Here is a 26,609-nt window from a genome sequence, read left to right on the forward strand (position 1 = left end):
ATTTAAGTTAGAAGGTGTAGTAGCCTCAGGGTTGGGACGTGCCTTACAAGGTATATTTCTGCCAGTTTCTGGATTAACTAAAGAAGGAAGGTTTGATGTTTTCTCATGTCAAGATAGAGTGAATCGGTTCGGTCAAAACGGAGTTAGCAGTCTGTTCTTACTACTAGAGGGAAGCCACCTGTTTGGGTGAAACATACTTCACAGTAGACACAAAGTGTTGGTGAGATGAGGAGATTACAGAACACCAGTTTAAAGTCAAGCGTTATTTAACATCAAGGAATATGCCCAGGTTTTTTTCACAGATGGGGAATGAATAACTAATCCTGAGAGGTGTTTTGAATGGATGGGTGGACAGTGGTGTGTTTGCCATTGAGGAACAGCAGTTCTGTTTAGCTTCTTTTAGATTTCAGGAAGCTCCATACAATCCATTAATTGGAATCGGGTAGACTGAATTCTAGTGACTGGTAAAGCTTTTTTTGGTAAGTGAAACATACTCAAATGTCTCAGCAATATGGAAGTAGAAGAATTGGAAATCGTGTGTGCCGATGATCTTCAGAGAGGAGGCAGTAGATAATGCAAACTTCTGTTTCGTTTGGAAGTACTTTGCATTTATAGATGATTCTTTGCCTCTTCAATTCCGCTATTGTGATCCATTCCATTGCAGAGGCCAGCTAAGAAAACTGCATGGATATTAATGTGATATAAACAATTTATTTAAAAAAAAGAGAGTTTAAAGATCCCTTTATGATGCAAAACGAAATTCAAATCGCAGCCATGAAGGAACCATTAGGAAAAATAACAGAGGTAATAAATCCCCAACTCTGCCAATAAGTGAACTCTAACAAAAAAGAGAGCTATATGCCTATCACTGTCGCGGCGCATCGCGGTGGCCTCCGTGGAACACTGCAGAGACAAACCGGGACTGCCTCTGTCGGGCGTAGCTGAAGGAACCACAAGTCCCATGAGGCCTTGAGGAAGTGACGCATGTGACGTCACCACATTCGAGGAAGCCGGGAATAAGGAAGCTTCTGGGGCACCGGTCGGGTCCCCTGCAACTGCTTTCTACTCCAGAACAACCCTGGGAAAACATTTCTGTGGGCTTCGTGGTAGGGATGCCAGCTGACAAAGGGCACAAGGTCATTTTATATATAACACAGATGGCACATTCCGTTGCCTGCAGACGGATTCCCACAGCGAGTACATTAGCCCATTTGTTGTTGACGCACATAGTTCGGTTACACGGGTTACCCAGAATCATAGTTTTGGACCGCAGCACACAGTTTACGGCTAACTTCTGGAGGGTGTGGTGTTCAGCGTTAGGCATAGCTTCCAACATATCCACCAGCTTTCACCCTCAAACTGACGGCCAGACTGAAAGGGCAAACCAAACCCTAAAACAGTACCTTAGGTGCTACGTGGATGTCTCTACTGAGGCCTGGATTGACAGGTTATGGTTAGCCGAAGTAGCATATAACAGCGCTACCCACAGTTCAACGAAGCTCGCACCCTTTTACTGTACTTATGGTTTTCACCTTAGTTTCACCTCCTTTGTGCACCTTGCATTCTACACAGGTGCCCGAGGTACATGAGAGAATAACACATATACAGAACGTCCTGAGGGAAGCACAGAAAAGCCTGAGAGCGGCTAAGATTCAGTACAAAGCCTACGCTGACAAACACAGACGCACAGGGCTGGTGTATAAAAGAGGAGATTATGTGTGGTTATCTACCAAACACATCAGGTTTAAAAGATACAGCGTGTTCAATCCCAAGTACATAGGCTCCTATAAAGTTACCAAGCTCATCAATCCTATAGTGGTGAAACTAGTCTTGCCCTCCACTTTAAGGATACACCCTGCTTTCCATGTGTCCCTTATCAAACCATCCCGTACAGGGGTAAGAAGCGCCCCGATGCCACTTCTAGTGAACAATGAGATGGAACATGAGGTAAGGGGCATCGTAGACTCTAAGATCTACCGCACTAGGCTGTGGTATCTGGTAGCCTGGAAGAGCTATGGGAACGAGGAAAACGCCTGGGAGCCCGCCACAGGGGTTCATGCCCCTCGTTACACGGCCCTCTTTCATAAACGCTTCCCAAGGAAACCTTGTCTCTGTCAGTGTTCTTCGGGAGAGGGATGTACTGTCGCCCCGCATCGCGGTGGCCTCCGTGGGACACTGCAGAGACAAACCGGCACTGCCTCTGCCGGGCGTAGCTGAAGGAACCACAAGTCCCATGAGGCCTTGGAGAAGTGACGCATGTGACGTCACCACATTCAAAAAGCTGGGAATTTGGAGGCTTCCGGGACACCGGTTGGGTGCCGCTGATTCCTGAAGAGCTGAAGAAGGACGTGAAGAGGACCGGTAGAGGTGAAATCAGCACCACTTTCTCCTTATACCTTCTTCAATCTGTTCCTTCTGTTGGCTCTGCCATTATTCTAACATGCGTAAGCCGAACCGGTTGCTGGTTAGCCCCGCTGGACGAGCCGAGTAGTGGTTCTTGCGGGGCTGATTGAGTAACTTTCTGTTAGCCCCCAGAAGAGGGCTGGAACTTCGTTATACTGTACTCTGTCTACTGAACACCGCATTCTTTTGACTGTGAACTCTGGCAACACGTGTTGGTACTCGGTTGCCTACACTGTACCAGGCAGTAAAACCTTGTGTTTTTTTCTTTTGTAATAGAGTATTGGATTCTCAGCAGTGGCCGAGGTGGTACACTTGGCATTCAAGAGCTGGAAACAGGATTACTAACCTGCAGGCTAAAAGCCTAAACGTTACTTTGTTCTTCCAAGAGGCATTCAGTTTTTGGTCCTATTTCTACATGACAGTGTGCACATGGGGAATTGTTTGTTTCACGAAGAGGTTCCAAGAAGGATTGGAATCTTTACAAGCATTTCATGTGTATGCATTTTCAAGGGTTAGCCTAACCCCAGGCGCTATCACTAACCCTACTTTGTCTTGGCTCGTTTGTTATATATCCCACACCAGGGGCTTGTTGAGCACATCCAGAAGGCAGCTCCGTACCCCCTGTTAAAACGCCACTTGTGATACCATGGGTATTGTTGCACTTATTTCTTATCCCACTGTAACTGAGGGGCATTACTGAGAATTGATAATGATTCTATTGTTCTATCCATAGATTACTAAGAATCCGAACAGTTATTTTCCTTTACAGGTATTAGTGCCAGAGACAATATGTGGTGAAGGGTTATTCTTGTGCTTCATGGTGTATGTGCTATGACCTCATAGTTGTTTGCTCTCGTTACAGATCTCCCTCTCAGCTGACGCCATCCTTCCCTTCCCTCATCTGATCACCCCATTGAGTCTGGTATTACTCAGACCTCGGGCTATCAGGAGGTGGACCCCATTGAGCTTCGTACGACTCCGAGGATTCAAGGCATTGACAATCACAAGCTAGGGCACTAAACTTTACTTTGACCTCTTATCCTAATCTGTATATCACCTCTAAATCTAACTACAGCCCATACCTCAACCCTAACACTAAACTTGAACATAACCTGAACAACAAAACAATTTGAAATGTAATCATATTGTTATCCCTGACTCCAAAGGCCCTGCCTACAATCATGAAATCATTCATGTAAAAAATACATTTTAATGTTCATTGATCTTTTTATTAGTACTAATAAAGCCTTCATTTGATTTTCACATAATATAATGTTGTGGGCTTTGAGGCTTCAGGCATGCATAAAGGCAAAATATTCAAAGCTGGAGAATGCGAATGGCAGGTTGGGATATGCCACATTAAGTGTGATTCTGTGTCTCTTAGCCTTTACTTACTGTAGCAACTGTCTGTGGGGCTGACAGGTGAGGCGGAGCAAGAATAATCAAGTGCATGTCCATAGTATCACTAAGTTAGGATAGAAGACGAACAGCATGCATCACATAGAAGGCAATTCATTTGATTAAGTCTGAATACTTATCTCCAAGTTTTGTTTCTACCAGAGAGCTGATGTTTTTAAGCAGCCAAGTTGTGCTTAATGTCCACACACCCCAAATTCAAAACGTCATCCGGCACGGAAAACTAATACTCTAGAAATGCTTCAATGGTCTTTAATGCTATATCAATACACATAAACCAGGACACATCAATTTCCAATTTTAAAAGGGACCTTAAGCAGCAAGTCTTAAAACAGCTTTTATAATCTATATCATCTACTCAAGGTGGTCTTCTAAAATCCTGCACTAAAACACCATATTTATGAGGACTGAGATTTCCTTCTTTCTGGCATGTTCTTTGCTTGCATCACTGTTATTCTATGTATTGTCTCTATAAAACACTCAGCCACCCTATCTCTAGCATCTTGACCTGAGGCTATATCAAGAAGAAGAATCTAAACAAATATATCAGGGCTTAGTGATTATGGAGCAAACTTGTGCAGGCTGATAAGGGGAAGGTAGGGGCAGCTGAACTCTTCCTCTGAAGAGATCAGCAGCAGAGAAGTGTCATCTGCAACCACCATCACGAGCCACATAGCTTGCCATTATCATTCTAGTTTCCCTTACATATTCACTGGTTAAAGACTGATTTATATTCATACTATGAACTTGTCAACAGGGGGGCTGGGGTGTCTGCCAGGAAAGAACACAGGAAAGGGAACTCAGCTCATTAATGATAGAGGACGCATCAGGGTGGAAGTTAGAGAACAAGTGTCAATTCACTCTGCCTGGAGACAGGTTAACTGTTGTACAGTTAAAGGTATTGCTGTGTAAGAACACATCAAGAGTCTGTGATCAGGGGCAGTCTGAGCTATACATAGAGTTTAAGCTCTCTGAACTGGATCCAGCAGGATGAGAATTTCTGCACTGCTGCATAGGGAACATTCAAGTCTTTTTTTAAGTTGATAAGACTATGAAATCATCTAATGCAGGGTGAATTTTACAGGGTCTGTCTTGAATAGCAAGAGTTTTTCAACTCTGTATTTGCACTTGGAGCTAGTGCTTTAACTGAGGAGAGAGGTATTTTGGGGGTATAGCAGGTTGTCTTGTTGAAAGGGGAGGACAAATCTGTATTGACTAAGTGTATGATGGCCCAGCAGTTAATCCAATTTTAACCTCGATGGTAACTGTTGACTGAATAGCAAGGCACATGTGCTCTCTTTTTCAGGCAGGTTGCCTGCCTGGCAGTGGCATTCAGATTTTTTCAGAGTGTAACCCAAGGTCATTCAGATGGTATTTGGCATTAATCATGGTGCAGAGTACTGTCTGCTTTGAGTACGGATGAGTCCTTATTTGTGTTGGATTTATCTTTGGTGGCCTAAGACACCTCAAAGTACTGCAAACATTTTTCTCAAAATACTTCAGTCACTGCTGAGGTGGACGCTTGTTATAGACAGAGGGGTAAATGCTGTTGTGTGGCTGACGAAAATGGGCATGGTGGAAGAATAGTGATTATATATCTGAGGATCAGCAGGATGACGAATCTATGTTACAATTCAAATACATAGTTTAAACATTAATTCAAAACAAATTAATCACAACTTTGATACCAACTGATAACTGATTCTGCATCAAAAACTTTACTTTCCAAAATAAAAATACTCTATTTTTCGACGGCGATGAATTTACAAGGGCACTCATAATGTAAGAACTTCAGTGTCTACATCATTCCTTCCACAAAAATCACAAATAGTATCTCAAACGTCAGTCTTGAAACACGTCTTCTACGGAGGCAAGGTTTCTCATGTTACTGTTTAAAGGGGAAACGTTTATTTATTTGCTCTGCTCTGCTTTGATTCTGTTTTCAGCATCTACCATAAAACCCTCCTGACGAAAGAACTGCTGATTGACCACCCCATCCCAAATAAATGAAGTACCTACCCAGGCTTAGTCATCCCAAACGGTAACATTCACAGTTGCAGGGGCGATATCCAGGACCCAGTGACTAGGCACTTTTAACTGGAGCCCTACTGAACCTGCCGGCTAGTCGTTAGTGCTAACTGCTGGGTCAGGTATCTGTAAACCAGAATATCGATGTTAGGGCACTAGGTGGTCAAAGCAATTTATAGCTTAGGAACCTCAGCCTCTGTCTACAAATTCCGGTGTCATGGGTGCCCACAGATCCTGGTCACTGACTATGGCCACCACAAACAGCAAAGACCAAGCTTGAGACAGATTCCTTCCTGGGGTCGGGACTGGTGGTTCTGACGCATATAACGCTGGAGCCACTTGAGATAGAAAGATGATACCCACAGTTCAAGACTAAGAGAGACCTCATTCAGTGACCTCTATGAATTTCCATGCCAAGGGATGAATTTGAGGTATTTCTCAGGTGATTTGGAAGCAGCTAAGAGGTGCGCACAGACTTCACTGCAGCACAGAAAGGATCAGTGATGACGGAGACTCACGATTTTCCATAAAAGAAGTTGACAGTGTTTCCACTGAACCCCAGGAAATGCAGTTTATGGTGTTGACAACAACTAAAGCAACTGGCAGGGTGAGAGACCTTCATCCCCAGAGCTGGTGTGGCTCCACAACAGATCCTATATTTTATTTTCAAGCAGATGGTCTCTGGACCTCATTGGCAAGTGGGCACTCTACCTGGAAAGGTTCAGTCCACTCTCTTCTCCACAGGCAACAGTATTTCCTCACACAGAACTACCAACAAAGTGTTTTCTTTTGAGTGCTGGACCCAGGCAAGCTACAACTAGCAAAGTGCCATCTCTGAAGCTCGATATTCTCAAGTGCACTTCGGTGCAGCTCCACCTTGAACATCAGAAAATACCGAAGTTTAAACTCTATTTCATCTTTCAAGTTTGGGGAGGAGTCATTCAATCCGGACAGAGCATGGGTACGGTATGATCAGTGCATGCAGGGGACAAAACCCTTGGTCCTCTCGTTTGGACCACTAAGAGCTGGACCACTAGGGATATATACACCCATAGAGACTCCCTGGCTCAGCAAGGGGACTGAGGAATTAATGTGTGCAAAGCCTCAGGTCCAGCCTGGCACAAAGCCAGCCACCATTTTGATAACCGCACCTGGAGTCCAATGGACTCCACCTTCTACTGGACCGGGCAGACCGAAAAGCCTTATGCTCAACCACCACAGTATGCCCACACCACAATCACTCTTCTTGTACGTCCCACAAATGATAGAGTTAAAATACTGGTGAAGGAAGATGGACTAGAACCTTTTACACAGCAGAGGCCAGTAACCATCTCCTCCAACAAGATAAAGTTAACATAGCCTGTCCCTGCTTTTATAATTATGGTACTACCACTGTGAGCTCCTCTCACAGACAGGCTGGAGAGGACAGACGCCACTCTCTCAAAGATAAACTTTGGGTGCTTCCTTAAGTCCATGTACAGCTCTGGGGTCTCAGGTCAGTAAAACTTGAGAATACGCTTCAGGCTTGCACGATTGTCAAGTTTACCAAGGGAAAAGAATAGTCAACAGAAAAATAGACATACGGTTGGGGAGTACAGCTCTTCAAAGCATTTTCATCAGCTATGTTTTATAGGGGAAAAAAAGTAATTTGTTTGGATCATTAAACTGAATTTTAAAAAAAATTCAACAATGGTTTTTAACACAAGAGAACCCCACCATCCCTATAACATCTTCTTTACGATACCTCTTCTGCCTCAGTTTCCCATCATTGCCACTATGCAGCAGCTCCAACCTATTTGCTAAGCTTTTCTTTCCGTCAACCTTCAGCTTGGATTAACCTGTCGCAAGTATTTAATTTGTGCCTTATGGAAGTGCCAACTTCATTTGTCCTACCATCTTTGCTGGTTCTGGGTATTGTGCATTATATGCAAACTGCCTTGTACAATACTGGTTTGCTGTAACCCACACCAGCCATGTTTTTTTGAAAATGCTTAACACTTGTCAACCAGAGGTCCTCGTCTCCAATCAACGATGTGGACACCCCATTGACCCTAAGACGTGATTTTTCAAACAATACTGCAACCATTGAAATGTAGCTTATATGTAGCTTATATGTAGCTTAATTGTGACGGTCACCTGTTTTCATTCTCATAACCTTACTCCTGCACCTCCTTGTTATACTACCAAACCGCTTCAAACACATGACTGATTCTAGAAAGCGCCTGTATTAAGGTATGATATGCTTCATCTCACTTTCTTTGGCACATCTATGCTGCAGAAATATCTCCACAGCCACATCACCGCCCTAATTAACTGTTTTAGACCTCCCACCTCTGCATTGTTGCTCATTTTAAAAAAAAATTGCAGCAAATTTCAGGTAGGTCATAATGCACTATAAAATGGTGGACGTTTGAGTCCACTACTGTGATTAAATACGGGTGATTGTAGCTTGCATGTACATTTTCAATTCACACATTTGTATTACTTCAAACCGTTAGCTGTGTACCAGGATGACTTTAGTATTAAAATTGTAGATCTTCAGTTTGCTTCAATACATACATTCCTAGATGTCATAGGATCTGAAAGTGTGGGAGAATGCCTTTTGAGAGATGTGGATCCTAAGACATACTGAAGTGTTAACTACTTCACGTGAATGCCTTGAAAATGTGAAAGTGACAGCAGGTCGTACGTTGTGGGTGTTGAAATGCTGTATGCATCTTAAATCCTTTTGCTGAGGGTGTGGTGGGTGTTGGTCTTGGGGCTCAGAAAGGGTTGTAGAAAGATCACTAGGGTCGACAAGGCAGTGTTAGGGCTATCTAGGCAATAATACAAAATGTCTTGATACCATATCATAGGTGGAAGCCTGACCAGCATCACTTGAGGGCAAGTAGATTTCTTAGAAAGAATAGTTCTGAGTTACTACTATCTTCTTCAGGATCCAGGTACATCAGGTAATGCTAGCAATAGGTTAGCATATCATCTAGTGACTTTGTGTGACAAGCAAAGCAAAGAGGGTTCAGGGTTACTTGCGAGACGCAGTCAGGCACACTAAAAAGGGATTCCCTTATTTTTGGAATAAATTGCTTTTATCAATAAACTCATAACCTAGGGCTGCCCAGGTAATTCCAATAAAGGCAAGCTTGTACATACCTCACAATTGTAAATAGCTCTCCCTAGGATCTAGAGAAAATATTTTACAATATCAACAGGTTGGAATGCCACAAAAATGAGTGGGTGTCAGGTATCATAAATTCACACTTTTCATACCGAAAGAGTACAACAATGGATTTGGACATTATCAACAATAAGCTTACAATTTTAAATGCATTTTTGCCAACAATTAGGGTTCCCAGACATCAACACTGCTTATTTGACCCCCACCATGATGTATGATGTGCTCAGTATAACATGTCCAAATCAAAATATTTAACACGGGGTATCACAAAAAGAACCCCCTAACCTCAATGCTTGTTTTAGGACATTATATGAAGATGTATGTATCATTTTATCTTAGATAGTGACCCTTTAACAATGAAAAGGGGGGCAATCTATGTGCTAATGTGCGACTGCAAAGCTGCAGCTCTGTCACAATGGGTCATTTAGAAGAGATGGAACCACACCTCTGATCAATCTGCTGTATTGAACAAACCTGGACTGTTGCAAATGTCTCCTAAGAAAAGCGTAATACAGCGAAAATTATTCTTCAACTTAAAGAGAAAACCACGAAATGGATAACAGATCAAATCAAGCCTCACCTCTTTTCCTCCCTTTATCTTAGTGAAACTGACACATTAAATTGTTTGGGAGCACCACAGCGCCACCAACGTAGATCAATGCAAAAAAAAAAAATCCCACCGTGTGCAAAGAAAAAAACCCCGAAAAAGACAATTGTTAAATACCACAAGATGCCTCGTTATTTTTCTATTTTCAGAGTTCTGCAGTAGAGCAAGGAAGCCACTGTGGCTAAATGCACACGGATTACTACAACACGGGTGTGCAATGCCTTAACGCGCACTGATCCAGAAAAAAACCACCATTTAGTACCAGCCATAACTTAATAAAAGCCATGTTATGTCAATCCACGCCTTCATTGTTCCAAGGGCAGTTCTTCACAGTTACAAACACCGTAATCTACCAGAAATCGTCAGAAAACTCTGCCACCAGCAGAAACGGATCTATAACGTTTTTTTCTTTACAAACAACATTAACATTTATGGAAAAACTGGAGGGCATTGGTGAATCAATCGTTTTTATGATTCCAGTCTATTTATTTATTTTTTTACAAAAAAGCAATCCTACATAACAGTATTTCAAGGACGAGCGTTAATATTTTTTTAGATAATCTTTCTTAGCACCCTATAAAATACAGACGGTAAGAAAATCTACAACATGCGTTGTTAAAGAACGGACAGCCAGTGAGAAAAAAAGACCTGGAGGAATAATATCCAGTCCGCTTTCGAGGGCTTATTTTTCGGCTATAACACAATAACGTAATGCATTGTATAATACAAACTTACCTTTCAAGTAGGCTTGAACGAGATCTGCAACTGGCAAAATACCGAGAAAATCTGCTATATACTTGGGCAGAAGCAGGGGTTTCGCACGTCTTAAAAATACCATCTGGGAAATAAAAAAACATACTTTCCCCAATTGTTGTGGTCGGAGAAAACGGGGTTTAAGATCCGCCAACCTTTGAAGAAAAAAAGAAGAAGAAAAACGTCGAAATATCCAAAGATTAAAAGCAGAGGCAGCCAGCCACACGACTCCTGGGGTTAGCAACTTTGCAATGGCAAACACGCGTCTTCTGATTGGATAGACGGACAGCGTCTTTACTGTCTGCACTATCTATCTCCCTTCTCGCCCCCTTTCTGCAGCCTGCGAAAGTGCCGTGTGCCGTTTTATACTTGTTAACACTGACAATGCACACACTAACAGTGCAAAGGTCTGAGTTTGTTTGAGCCCTGTGAAGAGCCTCGCTCGTATCGTTTAGTGTTCACGCGTTGCAGCATTATCAACAAGGCATTTTCACCGACTAACTTCAAATTTAAGTTTGAAATCGACGCGATAGTATCAAGCAAAAGGTGACTTATTTTATGGTGGAAATTGGGCTGCCGATTAAAAAATAACTATACCATAGCCATGCCAAATATAAAATGTATGACTTTTAAAAGGGTCGATGTTTTTTCTATTTACATTTTAAACGGTATGGATAAAGTCTGTAACCTGACACTAGAGCAAAAATACTTTACTTTCAATGGGTACGAGGAAAGCGCCTTGAACAGTTTCCCCCTAAAATTCACTGTTTAATAGCCCCCCACCCACCAACGTTTACAGACCTGATTCAACCACACTGGCCTCTAAACAAAATGGCTGGAACACGGAGGGTGTTTTTGTAGAACACCTTACGCTCCCTTCCCACTTTCCCCAAGAATCTAGAAAGCATAAGTAAAATGAGCATTCAAGGGGGAGTAAAGCATACAGCCCCTCAAATGTGATAACAATTGTTTAAATTGCTATCAACGTGCAGAAATGGCCCTAGTGGGAACTGGTGATTTGCAAAGCTGCGCAAATTGAATGGACTGCTTTACATATGTATGGAGACTTTCACCACTCCTGGCTGGCTTTCCAATTAAGTGGGCTGGGGCGCATGCGATGCCCCAAACTGTTGGACTTTCAGCTAGACCGGTTAACTCAAACTACTGCAGATGGTCTGGGATTTGAGAGTAGACGCCAGACCTCTCTGGCTGATACTAAATACTGAAAGGTACTCCAGGGATTAAACAGAGAAACGCCTGCCTAACCCCCAGTTTACCCCTCTCCCCTTGCAGTTTAGTCAACTGTGCAAATCATTAACATTTTTTATTTTTAAATCACTTTTCGGCAGGAACTACCATGGGGGTAAGGCGGCGTTTTTCAAATTCTTACTCCTTTAAGCTTCCAGTCATGTTAAAGAGGTGAGAATTCTTCACGGATTCGGAAATGTATGCTTTTCTGAAACTGTAGAACACATTTCAGTTATTGAAGTCTAAACATAATTCAGAAATGTTTTAAACTAAACTGTTTTTTTTACCAGGAGTGCATTTATTAATGTATGCTGCCGACGCGTGGCCTCAGACGGAATAACACATTTATTGTGTTCCACGAGACAAGGAGCACGTCATCCTCGAAGAAGCTAGAAAGTCTCGAAATCACTCAAGGGCGAGGTCATTCGATCGCCAAAGCATTTGTATATCGCTTTACAGCCGGGCAGTGAAGGGGCGCCGAAGCGCTATATCGAGGCTTCACCGGGAAGGAGTGCTTCGTCGGAAGAATGTTCTCCACGTGGGAGGCGTTTTGATGTGGAGCATGAGCGTACTTATGCTTTAAAATTCGGGTGACGTCAGGATTTTAAGACGGTGACAACATTAAGGTCAATGGGTAATGTCTGAACACTCCTTTAGAGGATGATATACGTTTGGAAATAGGCCGCAGTGCTTAATTTCTGAAAACGTTTAGTGGCAGGGGCTCTTTAGGGAGGCCTCGGCAGCCTGCATCACCCATCCCACAAAAATTCACATACCACTATTTCTTTATTTAGCAAAAAAGGCCACTTTATTAAGACAGGTATGTAGCATAAAACTAAAGAATACTAAACATTACAATTAAATTGACATTTATTAATACATAAAAGTCTAAATGTTCCCCTGCCCTTCAACTCCCCAATATGCACCACCTTGCCTTGTATACCCCAATCTCACAATCTCCCCCCAGCAAGCATGCCCAAGTGATCTGCTCTAGTGTTGTTCAAAACCCCATAGCTTCCTCTTCAGCTCCAGTGTTGTGTCTTCTTCCTCCCCCCCCCCAAGGATGGTTAAGCCCGCTCCAGACTGTCCATCCTCCAAGAAACCGCCTGACTAAAACAAAAACGCCACAACCTGCCTTATCGGGGCAATAAAAACATTTGTCTAAACAAGGGTAAAAAACTTTTCTACCTAAAAAATTGAAATAAACCTAATGACAATGAAAATCTCAAAACAGAAAAAGCAAAATATAAAAATTAGTTGGGAGGGTGGACAATAAACATTTACCCTCCCATCTAACTGCCCTTGGCACTGCCTCACAAGTTTTTTTCCCGCCCAAAGAGCCCGCTTTTATCACCTACCACTAAGTCCCTGCCCCTAAGGACTAACCTACCTCTCCCGCCCGTGGCCTGTTCCAATTGCACAAAGTTACCCAGGGGGAGACCGGCTAAACTCATGCTCCCCCTGGGTCCCGCATCGCACAAAAATTCACATACCACTATTACTTTATTTAGCAAAAAAGGCCACTTTATTAAGACAGCTATGTAGCATAAAACTAAAGAATACCAAACATTACAATTGAATTCAAATTTATTAATTCATAAAAGTCTAAATGTTCCCCTGCCCTTCAACTCCCCAATAAGCACCACCTTGCTTACCCCAATCTCACAATCTCCCCCATCAAGCATTCCCAAGCGATATGCTCTAGTGTTGTTCAAAACCCCATCGCCTCCTCTTCAGCTCACCTGTGTTCTGTCCTCCCCCAGAGGGATGGATAAGCCCGCTCCAGACAGTCGATCCCCCAAAAATCGCCACCCAGGAAAACCGAAGAGTTTTCCTGCCCCACCCTTGTACTGCTGAAACTGAAAGAATCTCAAAAAGTTTTAGTAGAACACCAAAGTGTTTCGTTCCACAATTTGGAAAGCAATTGCCTTTTTTCCAAAAATAATAGGCTTGCCCTATCTGAGCTAAGTGTACCCCGTCAGAGTGAAAATTTGATGCATCACTTTTCATTAAATGCCCATGAGATAAGACTTGAATACCTATATTTTCACAAAAAACTTTCATTGCCCTATTTAACTTTCTTCGTGCTTTATCAATTGCTGCATGACTTTTTAGACCTCTCCAAAGTTTTCTGGGTAAAAAATCAGTCCAGATTAAACAAGTGCCTCCCCAATTATATTTTATAACTGATAAATCCAACCTAATTTATTTTATTAATGTTAAACCAGATAGAATGACTAGGTCATTTTCAACTAAATTAATTGTTCTGTTCAAACCAATTTATTTGGTTACTGAAAACCATAAAAGTACCATACATCAGCTCACAATACATTACATAAAACACACACGGTACACAGTAAAAACACATAGATTACACAATAAAATTTCATAACCGTTTCTTCAATAATAGGGCGATTTAAGAAAATTAGGGAGGGAATAAGACAAAATTCATGAATTTCATAAAACCTTCGGTATGGTTAAAACAATAAGGGCAATACACCATTACAATAAAAATAATTTAGTGATAAAAATGCAAGTATTAAAAAGTAGTAACATGGTCTTTTTCTAAATCTCACTACTGCGACAAGAAAGCTTGCAATATTAAAAATCTCCCATGGATCATTAAGCTTTTGCAGTACAATAGAGCGGGTTTAACCTGAATAAAGTCTTTCCCTTTTAAGATTGGGACTAAAAACCTCCTGCGGATAGCGCAATAATGATCACAAAACATAATAAAGTGCATTGTGTCCAGTGTTGAGAAATTATCACAGGTACAGGGACCTGAATCACACAACCTGCTCCGGCCTTGTGAATTTCCCAGATAAAAATTTATTAAGTTAAAACGGAATCTCGTTAGAAGCAGGCAGTGAAATGGTTTAGTAACAATCCTCAGATAAGGTTCCATCTCAGGGATAGTTTTTAACAGGAAATTAATTTTAACCGTGGGTTTCCAATAAGTGTATTTTTACCCATGCCAAATCATCTTTAGTTACTTTATCCGGAGAATTAAATAAGTCTGGACGACCAAGCTTGGTTAAAATATTCTTGACATAATTCAGCCATGGAATTTTATTGGCTTGGTCCAGGGTGACACAATCCCTGATTATCTTATAGTTCAGCGTTAATTGGGGGTTAAGCCAGGTTTTAAGCCAACAGAGCACCCGAGCCTGCCTCAACCTGTCTGTCACATAGCCAACCCCTAGTTCCTGGTGAATTGAAAAGGTAGGAGTGGATTGGGGTACAGACAGGAGGGAGCATAGGAATTTATTTTCAGCTGTTTGTATCTCCTCCATCAGATTATATCCCCATATTGCCGAGCCATACAATGTAATCGCTATATACTTAGATTTATAGATATTAAGCATTGCATCCATCGGTTTAACCCCCAGTCGCTGCGCAAAACCATTCACAGCGGCCGCTGACCTAGCCATCGCATTTGCTTTAACTTTCTGTTGAGGTACCCAGGAACTCTTCTCATCAATAAGTACTCCCAGATAAGTAAAAGAAGTCACCGTAGTCAATTCTACAGTTTCACAAAGAAAAATGAATTAATAACATATCAGGGCATCCTCTCGATGAGCACAGTTCGATTAAAATGGGTAACAAATGTCCCCCATCGCATACTGCTTTTACCCCTCCATACTACTTCGTGTCTGGTACTTATAAGTCCAGGAGAACGGCCATAAATTTGTGGTTCAGTGCATAATGCCGCCCACTTTATGAAGGAATGTCTCACTATCCAGGTAATCATTTTTAAAGATAACGGACCATGAACGCAACCTCAGATTAAAAGAAACAGTGGTTAGCAACAGTAAGTAAGTAATGTTTATTGTTAGTTAATTAAAACCATAACAATTTAAAACAAGTAGCAAAAGCACAACATTACAGCAAGCAGTTAAAAACAGAAATTTAAGTATAAAATCATTTTGTTTCTTAAAAGTTCAATGCAGAAAATTAAACCTCATTTGCCCAGCTTCAGACCCTTTTAGCAATGCTTTTTAAAGGCTTTAAGAAATTTGATCAGTCTGCTATGCAGTGAAGGGTCTGAGGGGCATGGGCACGCCATTATTGCGGCTCTGCAGGATCTAATACCTCTTTCGTTGAAACTTGTCTTTAGAAAGATTACTCGTTAGATCTGCAGTTTTTTACATGTGCAAATTATATGAATAAAGTCTTCTTTATGATGGTTGCACAGCCGGCACGTTTTAGGGCCTGAATGCTGCCAAGCCGGCTGCTCAACCAGGGATGGTAATGATCCAAAACGCAGTTTCATAAGTTGTTTTTTAATGTTAATCGAGTAAGTTTCACTTAGATAAGCCGCCGGTACGAGGGACTTATAGTGGTTTATCACCATCCAGGCGTGCGACCTTGATCTTAGAATATTTTTGTCCAGTAGCAGAGAGTGAGTTTTTGACGCTTTATTTACAACTTGTTTAAACGTTTGGTACAGCAAGTTTTTATTTCATATTTCCGTTGTACATGTAGCCGAAAGGGATTTACAAAGGTATTGATTAAACGGAGAGGATTTATCTTGATTTAGTTCAGTCCAGATGGCCTCGTTCATTTTTGAGGTGGCAGCATTTAGCTTAAAGCGGTACCAGTTTTTCACCGTCGCATACATTCTGCCAACTTCTTCATTTGTAAGGCCAAATTCCAGCCGAACCTGGGCTGGGGAAGCTGACCTTGGAATCTGGAATACTTTTTTATATATGGAAGCTATTAGTTGGTTTAGGAGCTCTCCATCCTCGCCGTGGAAGGCCGCACTGGCATATGTTAGAGTTGGCAGGATTTTTGCCTTCATTACGGCGAGCAAAGGTTTATAAGAGGGGCCCTTCAGCTTTTTAGCTAATAGGCTAAGAGCAAATGTTAGTGCACTTGATCTCTGGGACATGTATTTTTTGTGTTCCGTAAGATCTCTTGAGTTGTCGATATAGAGGCCTAAATATTTGTATTTCTTTACCTCCTCGAGTTGAATTCCATTAAGCCAGATTGTCTGTTTTCTTAACTGTTTTTTTCCAATCACCATAGTTTTTGTTTTGGATGTATTTATTTCAAGTTTGTTTTCTGAAATGTAAACGGACATTTCATTCAGGCATCTTTGCAGGCCGTTCTTTGTTTGGCTCAATAATACTACATCATCCGCGTATGAGAGATGCGAAAGTCTCAGTTCGCCAAGCTTTGGTGGATGGGAATTGGTGCAGTCCAGCCTTGGAGAGAGGTCAGATAAAAACAAATTAAAAAGATGAGGGGCCAAAACACACCCTTGTTTCAAGCCTCTGGTGGTTGTCAGCTTCCTTGAAAGTCTGGACCCGTCACCTATCTTAATCCTTAGCCAGGTGTTAGAGTAGAATAACAGGATGCCTTTTAAAACCCTTTCAGGGATACCCCAGGCTTGCAGCTCTTTACACAGGAGATGGCGGTCAACGTTGTCAAAGGCGGCTTTTAGGTCTATAAAGCAGAGGTAAAGTTGCAATTTCCTCTGCTTACACTTGTTTGTAATTAGCGAGAGACCTAAACTATTTGTCGTCGTGCCAAGGCCTTGTCTGAAGCCCGTCTGCCTTCCGGAATTAGGTTAAGGTCGTCAGACCATGCCTTAAGCTCTTCTAGTACCAGAGAGGCATAATATTTGGCCTCTACGTCAAGCAATGCTATCAATCTGTAGTGCGCCGGATTTGCTCTGTCTCCTCCTTTAAATAGAGGTGTCAAAATCGAACCTTGCCAGTTTACTGGTATGATGTTTAGTTTCTCTATTTCTTGATATATTTTGGTAAGGTGATTGCCCCAAAATGGAATATCATATTTAAAAATTGCTTAAGGAATTCCGTTGGGGCCTGGTGCGCCATCATTTCTGCCTTTCTTAATTATACGTCTGACTCCTTCAATCAAAGAGGACGAGTAACTTGTGGCTGAGCTCGAGGAGACATTTTCCTCCATTGGATTTATGACCACGTTCAATTGCTCCTTCTGTTTTAAAGTGGCGGCATCTTCTGGGCGGGTGCTTTCCAATAACCCAGTGAGTTTTACGTGAACTGCCCCTTGACCATAGGTGTTTCCCACGATTGGTTCTGACAAGGGGACATTTTCCTCCATTGGATTTATGACCACATTCAATTGCTCCTTCTGCTTTGAAGTGGTGACATCTACTGGGCTGGTGCTTTTCAATAACCCAGTGGGCTTTACATGAACCGCCCCTTGATCAAAGGTGTTTCCCACGATTAGTTCTGTCAAGGGAGCTTCCCAAAACCTCCTAGATAGAAATTCAACCCACTCCAATTCTTGTATGTTAGAGGATAACACTGTAACCGGTCGATTCAGGTTATTTATAATGGTCCAGAACTGTTTTGAGTTGGATTTCTATGAACTACAGAGGAGTTCGGCCCAGAATTTGTAGTTGCTCTTTCTTTTTTCTTTCCAGAGGTCTTTTATATAACATTTCCTGAGCTGTCTTACACTGTCCCATGCTGCTGTGTCAGGAGTTGTTCTTTTTAGCATCCTTATGCATTTTTTAAGTTTACGTTTCAGGATTCGCAAACCTAACGTTGATGTTTTTTCCCGGACGTGGGGCTGCTTTTGTCCTGACGGCATTAGTGTTTTTAGCTCAGCTGTGAAGTTTTCCCATGCTTGTATTTTGTCCTCGGCACCAATTTTGCTAGTAATTAACAAGTTTTTTATTTTTAACTGCAATGTTTCAAATGTATCATATGACCATTTTAAACGTTTTAGGTCCACTGTATGTATGTTACCATCTATGGTTGTATTTACCTGATGTTTGGTAATTTTTGACCTAAAATGTATCAGCTGATATGAATGGTCACTCCTGGTTGTAAACTCTATCGAAAAATGCGATAGGGATGGAATCAACGATACTGAGATGGCTGTGTAATCCAGTCTTGACCTTATCCTCCCCCCATGGAATGTAAACTTAGGGGGGAAGTCATCTGGAGTTCTACCATTCAATACTCTTAGCCCAAGAAACTCTAAGGCATTTACCAACTCTTGTCCTATGCGGTCCACTTTTGGCCTCATTGGCTGAAATTGATGTGGAACGGACGAATATATGTTATCTGCTGATGTAGAATCGTCCTCATCCGGAGTATAAATCAGGTTTGAATTAAAGTCCCCTGTGAGTATCAAGTCCCACGAGGGAAAGGTGCTCCGGATGTTGGTAATGATTCCGATTAGTTGTTTATTGTGGACCAGTTTTTTCCTGGCCAAGGGATGTGTGTATGTATTTATCAAGAGGACGATTTTTAATCTGTTAGCAGGCCCTAATGTCAATTTAATCAATTGAATATTTGGTCCTTCTGAATCCATTTGTTCACTTTCCATTTTTAGCACCGAGGAGATATAGACTGCCAAGCCCCCTTTTGGGCGACCAAAGGTTTTGGTTTTGGTTGCTGGAACTGTGTAGTGAACATAGTTTGCTAAAGGGAGAGCTTCTAGAGCCCAAGTTTCCTGTAAGGCTATTATGTCGTAATTTTCCCATTTTTTTGGGAGTTCTCCGTTCTCCAACCATTTTTTTGCCCCCGCGATGTTCCACGAGAGCACCTGTATGTTACTTGCGTCTTGAGTAGATGAATTTTTTCCGTTGGTCAGAGACTTGTTTTCGAAGTTAATGCTCCTGGCAACCATCCCCAGTTGTCCATAGACCTGTCCATTCCATTTACCCGATCATTTTGTGGCCCCTCTTTCTGTGTTAGTAACAATATAGTGCCATCTACCTATTCTTTGCATTTCTGACCATGACCAGCCCAGTCTTGCGGCCTCAGTTGCAGCGCCAATGTCACGGCCTATGTGTTCCTCAGGAGCAGTACCCCCAAGAAGTCCACCTTCCAGGTGCTTTGACTCAGGCTTAGTTGCACAGAGGATCAAAGTGGCTAGACGGGGGGAAGGAAATTAGGGAGGGAGATCTGGAACAAAATGATATCACTGGTAATTCTTCTTAACTTCCGTCCGCTGGAGATAGATATATATATATATATATGCAGACACAAAGTTTTCACCGTTGTCGTTGAAGCCACATGTCCTGGGTGCCTTCTGTACGCGGTGGTGAACGCCGTTACACAGTATTTCACCGTCAGAGCCACATTATGTGTCGGCCGACACAAGCAGGAGCACACACGCCAAAATCCGTGAAAATGTGTATTTATTTAATTAAGGATCTCCCCCTCAGCGCTGACAGACGCGTTTCGCCGCTCTGGCTTTGTCAATGTCAGTTAGTTGCAGAAAGTACCACCATTTTAAAGTAAAAAAAGTGCAATTGCAAGTGAAAAATAGTAAACACAAAAGACGGCACAATATATGTTAAATACAATGTCTTCATGTCTGCCATCTTAACATGTAGTGCAGCATCAACAGAAAATACATGAGTATTGTTTTTTCTCTGTCTCCGTGTGCATTGAATAGGACAATTGGCATCCTCACTTAAAAATTATTCATTTAGGTTTTATGAATGACTTTTATTTCTTTTTTATATGTCTATCCAAACAGTTTTTTTCTTTTGGAATTAACGTTGTTATAAATTTTACACAGTTTTGTGAAAAGCGGGGATACTCTGTCAAACCATCATGCCCTGAATGGGCGTTCACAATCCACAATCAGAGGGTTACTCATGTACTCTAAGTATTCAAAAAATGTTTGATATAATAAGGTTACAGAGAGAAAGCTAAATCAATTTGAGTGCTTATATCTCTTAGTGCTAAAAACGTAAAAAAGTGAGAGGAAAAGAAATACACGTTTTTTTGTGTTGTTGCTTTTCTTATCCAGACAAATGTCTATAATTTACAATTCGCAGATGAAAAGAGCATGTCCGAAATCAAGTGATAGTCTGAAAGTAGAAGTTGTATAAAAAACAGACTGAAGGGGGACATTAGACAGAATGGCCCATCTTTCAATTAATCCCACCCTGATATTTACATCATGTATTATGTTCGTAATATGGTGGGAAACTTGATTCAAAACAGAACAGAATTAAAAATGTAAATGATTACATGATTATACTAATCAGTACCAGAATCTTATTCTAAATGAGCCCAAAGCTCTTCATCATTGTTGAGACCCTGAGGGGCCTTTGTGCCTAGTTCAATGATATATCTAGATTCTAAGGCACGTAGATTTTTAATCCTGTATCCCCCTCTTTGTTTTTTGGGTATTTGATCTAAACAGTAAAAAGCTAAAAGGTCTCGATTGCTCATATGACAGTCCTCAAAGTGGCGAGCCACCGGATAGTTACTGTCTTTTTTAGCTATCGCCCGCATGTGCTCTAGCACGCGTTTTTTAGCTGCATTTATGGTGCTACCAATATATTTTTTCTTGCAGGGACATTCCAAACAGTATATTATGAATTCCGAATTGCAATTCAATAGCTTATTGATGGTTCTAGAGATCTTTATACCCTTCCCTGGTAACTCATAAGTCGTCTTTTTGCAGCTATATTTGCATGCCTTGCATTTCATGCAGGGATAGAAACCATTTACTGATTCTTTGGATCTCATTTTAGTGACTAGAAACCAATAGATCTTTAATGGATTTTGATCTTCTGTATGTTATGACAGGCTGTCTCGAAATTTGATTTTTTAAGATGTTATTAGTTTTCAGAATATGCCAGTTCTTGCGGAACATCTGTACAATTTTGGCAGACTGTGTATTAAAGCGAGTGATCATACGGGTAGGTTCAGATGGTTGACTAATATTAGTTTTTGTAGCAGATTTAGTTGCTAGAAGTTCTCTCCTAGTAATTTTTTCTACTTTTTTAATAGCTGTGTTTAAGGAACCATCTAAATAACCCCTTGCTTTAAAATGTCTACATGCTTCATTTCGTGCTATGGCATAGTCCTCATCGGTGGAACAGTTTCTCTTCATGCGCAAAAGCACCCCATAAGGAATATTATGGATCATACTTTTTGGATGGAAGCTATTGGCATGAAGCAAAGCGTTACCAGCGGTTGGTTTCCTATACAGTCGTGTATGGATCTCCAGATTGTTAATATAGACTTCTGGATCCAAGTAGAAGACTTGGGTGTTACTGATGTGGCCGCTAAATACCAGATAGAGGTCATTGGAATTCAAGAAAGTTATGAACTCCTCAGCCGGGGAGCGTGAACCCTTCCATATGATGAAAAGATCATCTATGTAACGGGTTCAGAATGCCACATGATCCATCCACCTCTCCGGTACTTCCCTCCAGGCCACGTGCTCCTCCCACCAGCCAACGAAAAGATTCGCATAGCTGGGGGCGAAGCACGTGCCCACCGCTGTACCGCGTTGTTGCTTGTATAGCTGGCCAGCAAAGATATGTTGTTTTCTAAACAAAAATTCGACATTTTCAAAAGCATTTCATTATGTCTTTGGAACTTTAACGGACGTTTGTCTAGAAACCACTTAACAGATGAAATACCCTGATTATGATTAATGCAAGTGTATAAGCTGGTAATGCCAAGTGTAATAAGCAACATATTAGATTCCCATTTAACACCCTCAATTAGTCTTAAGAAGTCTTGGCTATCTCCGATGTAGGAACTAAGGTTCTTTATCCACAGTGCAAGAAAAGAATCCAAATAAATTGAACAGTTTTCAAGAAGACTATTGATAGATGCAACTATGGACCTTCCAGGGGGCCATTGTAGGTCTTTATGAACCTTCGGTATGTGATAGAATGTCGGTAAAGTAGGATATTCACACATTAAAAAGTTAAACTCATTAATGTCCAACATTCCATCATCTCTCCACTCTCGTAAATTCTGATGGAAGATTTCACTGCAGCTCGAATATTCTTTTCTTGTTATTAGTAAGTAGCATTCACGATCTTCCAATTGGTTCAAAGCTTCCCTGACGTACTGTTCTTTTGGAAAGACCACAATGTTGCCCCCTTTATCGGATGGTTTTATTACTATGGAATCATCCTGTTTTAGACTTTGTATAGCCTGCCATTGTTTCGCAGGGATGTTAAAACGCTTGACCTTGTTGGTTTCCTGTTCAAGCTTTTTTAAGTCCTGTATTAGCGTGTCATTGAAGACATCAATGGCGTCGAATGGCTTCTGTGGACAATTTTTCGATTTCCTTTTGAGTCCACTATTTCCGCTTACCTGTTTCACTCCAGCATAAGGTAAATCTCATTCTATTCCTCCTGTATCATAAGGATCATCCTTGTGTTTAGATGTCTCTAGGTTCTGGAGTACCATCAATGATTCTAAGTCATTGCCAGTAAGAATATCCGTAGATGTTATGGTTGTTGTCTCAAGCTCCCTTTCTTTTTTCGGATGCATCAGATGTACTTTCTGGATCCTTAATGAAATAAATACACATTTTCACGGATTTTTGCGTGTGTGCTCCTGTTTGTGTCGGCCGACACATAATGTGTGAAATAATATATATAAATATATATATATATATATATATATATATATATATATATATATATATATATATATATTCACTGAAAAAACCATAGGTTTCACACATGTTATAGTTAGCTGGACATTTTACTGATAAAAAACCAATGAAATTCCCCCGTTATAGTTACTGTAGGCAACTATAACTCACGCGACCGCAATCCTCTGCTGATGCTAATACTGTATTTAGACACTTATTTGCCCATATCTTCTTCCATTAAATTTTAGCTATACATATATTACAAATATTTTTTTTTCATAAAGACACATATGTCATCAGCAGAGGATTACGGTCGCGTGAGTTATAGTTGCCTACAGTAACTATAACGGGGGAATTTCATTGGTTTTTTATCAGTAAAATGTCCAGCTAACTATAACATGTGTGAAACCTATGGTTTTTTCAGTGAATTAGCAAGGTTTTTTAAATGCTATTTCCTAACTATAACGTGTGTGAAACCTATGGTTTTTTCAGTGAATTTGTACGGTTTTTTAAATGCTAAGTTACTTTACGCCATTTGTGGCGTGCGCGCCCACTTAACGCAGTTCGTTCCGTGCACGGTTTTTATCAACTTTAATAAGCCCTGTACATTTGGTGGCCTTCGGCCACCAAAAGCACAGGGGGTGAGGTCAATGTGGATAGTGTTTTTTTTATTTCGATTTTATAATTTCATGTTGCCAAAATTACGTTTTTTTTCTCTATTAATAAGCCCTGCACATTTGGTGGCCTGCGGCCACCAAAAGCACAGGGGGTGGGGTAAGTGTGGATAGTGTTTTTTTTATTTTTATTTTTTTACCGTAAGCGTACGGTAAGCGTACGGTAAGCGTACGGTAAGCGTACCCCGCGAAATTGCCGAAAGAAAAATAAAACCGTTTTTGCTCTTGGGGGATGTTTGGGGACTCCCTCAACATGACTATGTGGGAGGGAGTTGTCAAAACAGCCCCGTAACATGTTTTTGGCCATCATGTTTGATAAACAACACTCAGTGCGAGAGACAAAATGGCGGACGCCGCTTCCTGGTTTCGGCCGATTCGAATGTTTACTAAGATCTAAGAGCCAATCAGAATCGCGCTCGCGCACGCCACCGTAAGCTTACGGTAAGCGTACGGTAAGCGTACGGTAAGCGTACCGTAAGCGGGCTCAGATATATATATTGATTTAAAGGCTATTTTCTCAGAATCTACTGAACAGATTTACACCAAACCTACAAAAGGCACTTCCTTGACCTAGGGACTACCTCTCTGCCAAATTTCTAGTAATTCTGTTCAGCCGTTCGGGCTGTAGCTCGTTCTAAAGGTCCTATGGAAAAATGCATGGGAAAAACGCGTTTTGGGACCCCCCTTTTATCTCAGCCCCCGCTTTACGAATCCCCCCGAGACTTTCAGGGTAGGAGCGGAGCGTAGCGCCCCACCTATTTTGAGAAATTCGCGAGGATTCGTCGACCGGCGCCAAAGTTATTCAAAATAGAATGTTGAGGTTTTCCTATGGAAACGTGGTCCTAACTATAACTACCTACTGGCGACCGCCAGTAGGTAATATATATATATATATATATATATATTATCTACTGGCGGTCGCCAGTAGATAGTTATAGTTAGGACCGTGTTTCCATAGGAAATCCGCAACATTCTATTTGGAATAACTTTGGCGCCGGTTGACGAATCCTTGTGAAATTTTCAAAATAGGTGGGGCGCTCCGCTTCCACCCTGAAAGTCTCGGGGGGATTCGTCAAGCGGGGGCTGAGAAAAAAGGGGGGTCCCAAAACGCGTTTTCCCCATGCAATTTTCCTTAGGGACCTTTAGTCCAAGGTACAGAGGTAGTCCTCAGGTCAGGGAAGTGCCTTTTGCAGGTCTGGTGTCAATCTGTTCAGTAGTTCCTGAGAAAATCAAAAGTAAAATCATATATATATGTGGGCGGAGCCTAACCACACATCTCATCCTGAGATCTGATTGGCTGTCAGCACTTCATCCAAGAATTGTTGGCAGCCATCTTGGGACCAATATACATGATAGCACCTCATTAAAAAGCATTGCAGTTAATAGAAGGTTTTAAGACTTAGTTACATTATAAATCATTTGTTGATGGTACCATACTCATTTTAGGAATTGTGGTATGTTCTAAGGTGATTTCACCATGTGAAAAAGCCTTCTACTGGGATATCATGATTGAGAGAAAAATATTTTCTCATGCTTTTCCCACAGAGGTTTGGAAGGTGATCTATAAGCTAAACTGAGAGCTTATTTTCTGTAAATTCACATTATCTTTCTCAGTCATGTGAGAATGAAATCTGACATTCTCAGTAAAACATGTACATCCAACAAGGGCGGAGACTGTCAGTTGATTCCTTTGTGTTCTACTGCAGCTTCCCAGAGTGTTCCAAAGAACAACTAGAGCGCTAACAGTCCTACTTATGATAAACTTATGGCACACTTGAAGCCATCTTGCTTGGATTAAAGTGGTAACTCTTAAAACATTTAATTTAAAAAGGAACAAAATGAGGGGGTTCATTTTTCCATAAAAAGTATGATTAGTGCTGCAGAAAGAAAAATTAGGGCACATTTTGAGTGACTTCTCAAATCCTCTTCTATTTTATTAAAAAATTCTGACATGCAGACTGAAACATGCACTTTCAATACCAGCAGCAGTTTTCCCTGGTGAGCAGTAGCTTTACTACAGTGATCTAATGAGCAACTAGAGTGCTAACATTCAGAATTTATGGCAAATGTGTGACATATCTGAATACCTTCATGATGGAATCAAAGTAAAAAACTGAAAGCATTTCCTACTGAGGAGACTGCAGTACATGAGGAAATTAGGAAACTTCATAACAAATAAATCTCCCAAGATGGTGTCGTGGTCTGGTAATATAACATGAGCCACACTAACCTGAAAGCCGGGTACAGCAGGAACGATGCTAGTTAATCTCCTCCCCTAAGAGGTGGCACCTGTGCGCAGTTTATCTGTACGACACAATTGACACCCCCACCGGGGAAGGGAAAAAAGGGACAAAGGAAACAAAAACAGAGTTGTCGCCTGCACTTCGGACCACGTGGCAAGGAAGGTGAGACCTCTCTTCGGCTCCTATCCCTATGCTCTGCAACGAGAATACAACATACATTCAGCCAGTTTGATATCATGCACGTCCTAACCCCCTCTCCCTCCTACAATCTCTAGGATAACACTTACACGTGTAATAGCAGGGAGAAGGCAAGATACAGGCGAGTCCTCCAAACAAATATGGTGTATGTTATATATATACAGTCTTGCAAAGAAAGTTTAAATGGTTACTTATCCATCCGTTGTGTCGGTTGCGTGCCTGACAGTTCATGCACCAACTCGGTTCCTTTTCTTGCTGAAATCCGGCGCTATCATAAGCGCGCGATGTAATCTGCCTTCCACTTGAGGACCAAGGTGACGTCACTCGGTCAAGTGGAAAGGCGAACGGGGACCCAGGGAAGCGTGACAGGGAAGTGTTCAATCACTGCTGCTGGGTGTCGTCGCTATGAGGTTTGCAAGAAAACTGGGGTAAAAAGGTACTGCCACAGAGAAATGGTAGAGCAGGTGAGAAGCGCAGCGCTCTCCCTCTTCTGG

At 41.5% G+C, this 26,609-nt stretch overlaps 1 protein-coding gene across 1 annotated transcript in view; it reads right to left on the reverse strand.

Moving 5' to 3' along the window:
- The window catches only part of EPC1 (enhancer of polycomb 1), a 1,219,015-nt gene extending 1,208,296 nt beyond the window's left edge, over positions 1 to 10,719 (reverse strand). Inside the window, exon 1 of the mRNA XM_085631852.1 lies at positions 10,365 to 10,719. The gene's annotated coding sequence lies outside the window, so the exon portion shown is untranslated. The remainder of the gene's footprint in view (positions 1 to 10,364) is intronic.
- Positions 10,720 to 26,609: the final 15,890 nt, after the last annotated feature.

This window comes from Triturus cristatus, chromosome 10 (assembly GCF_964204655.1).
Source record: "Triturus cristatus chromosome 10, aTriCri1.1, whole genome shotgun sequence".
In the NCBI taxonomy this organism is placed as follows: Eukaryota; Metazoa; Chordata; class Amphibia; order Caudata; family Salamandridae; genus Triturus; species Triturus cristatus.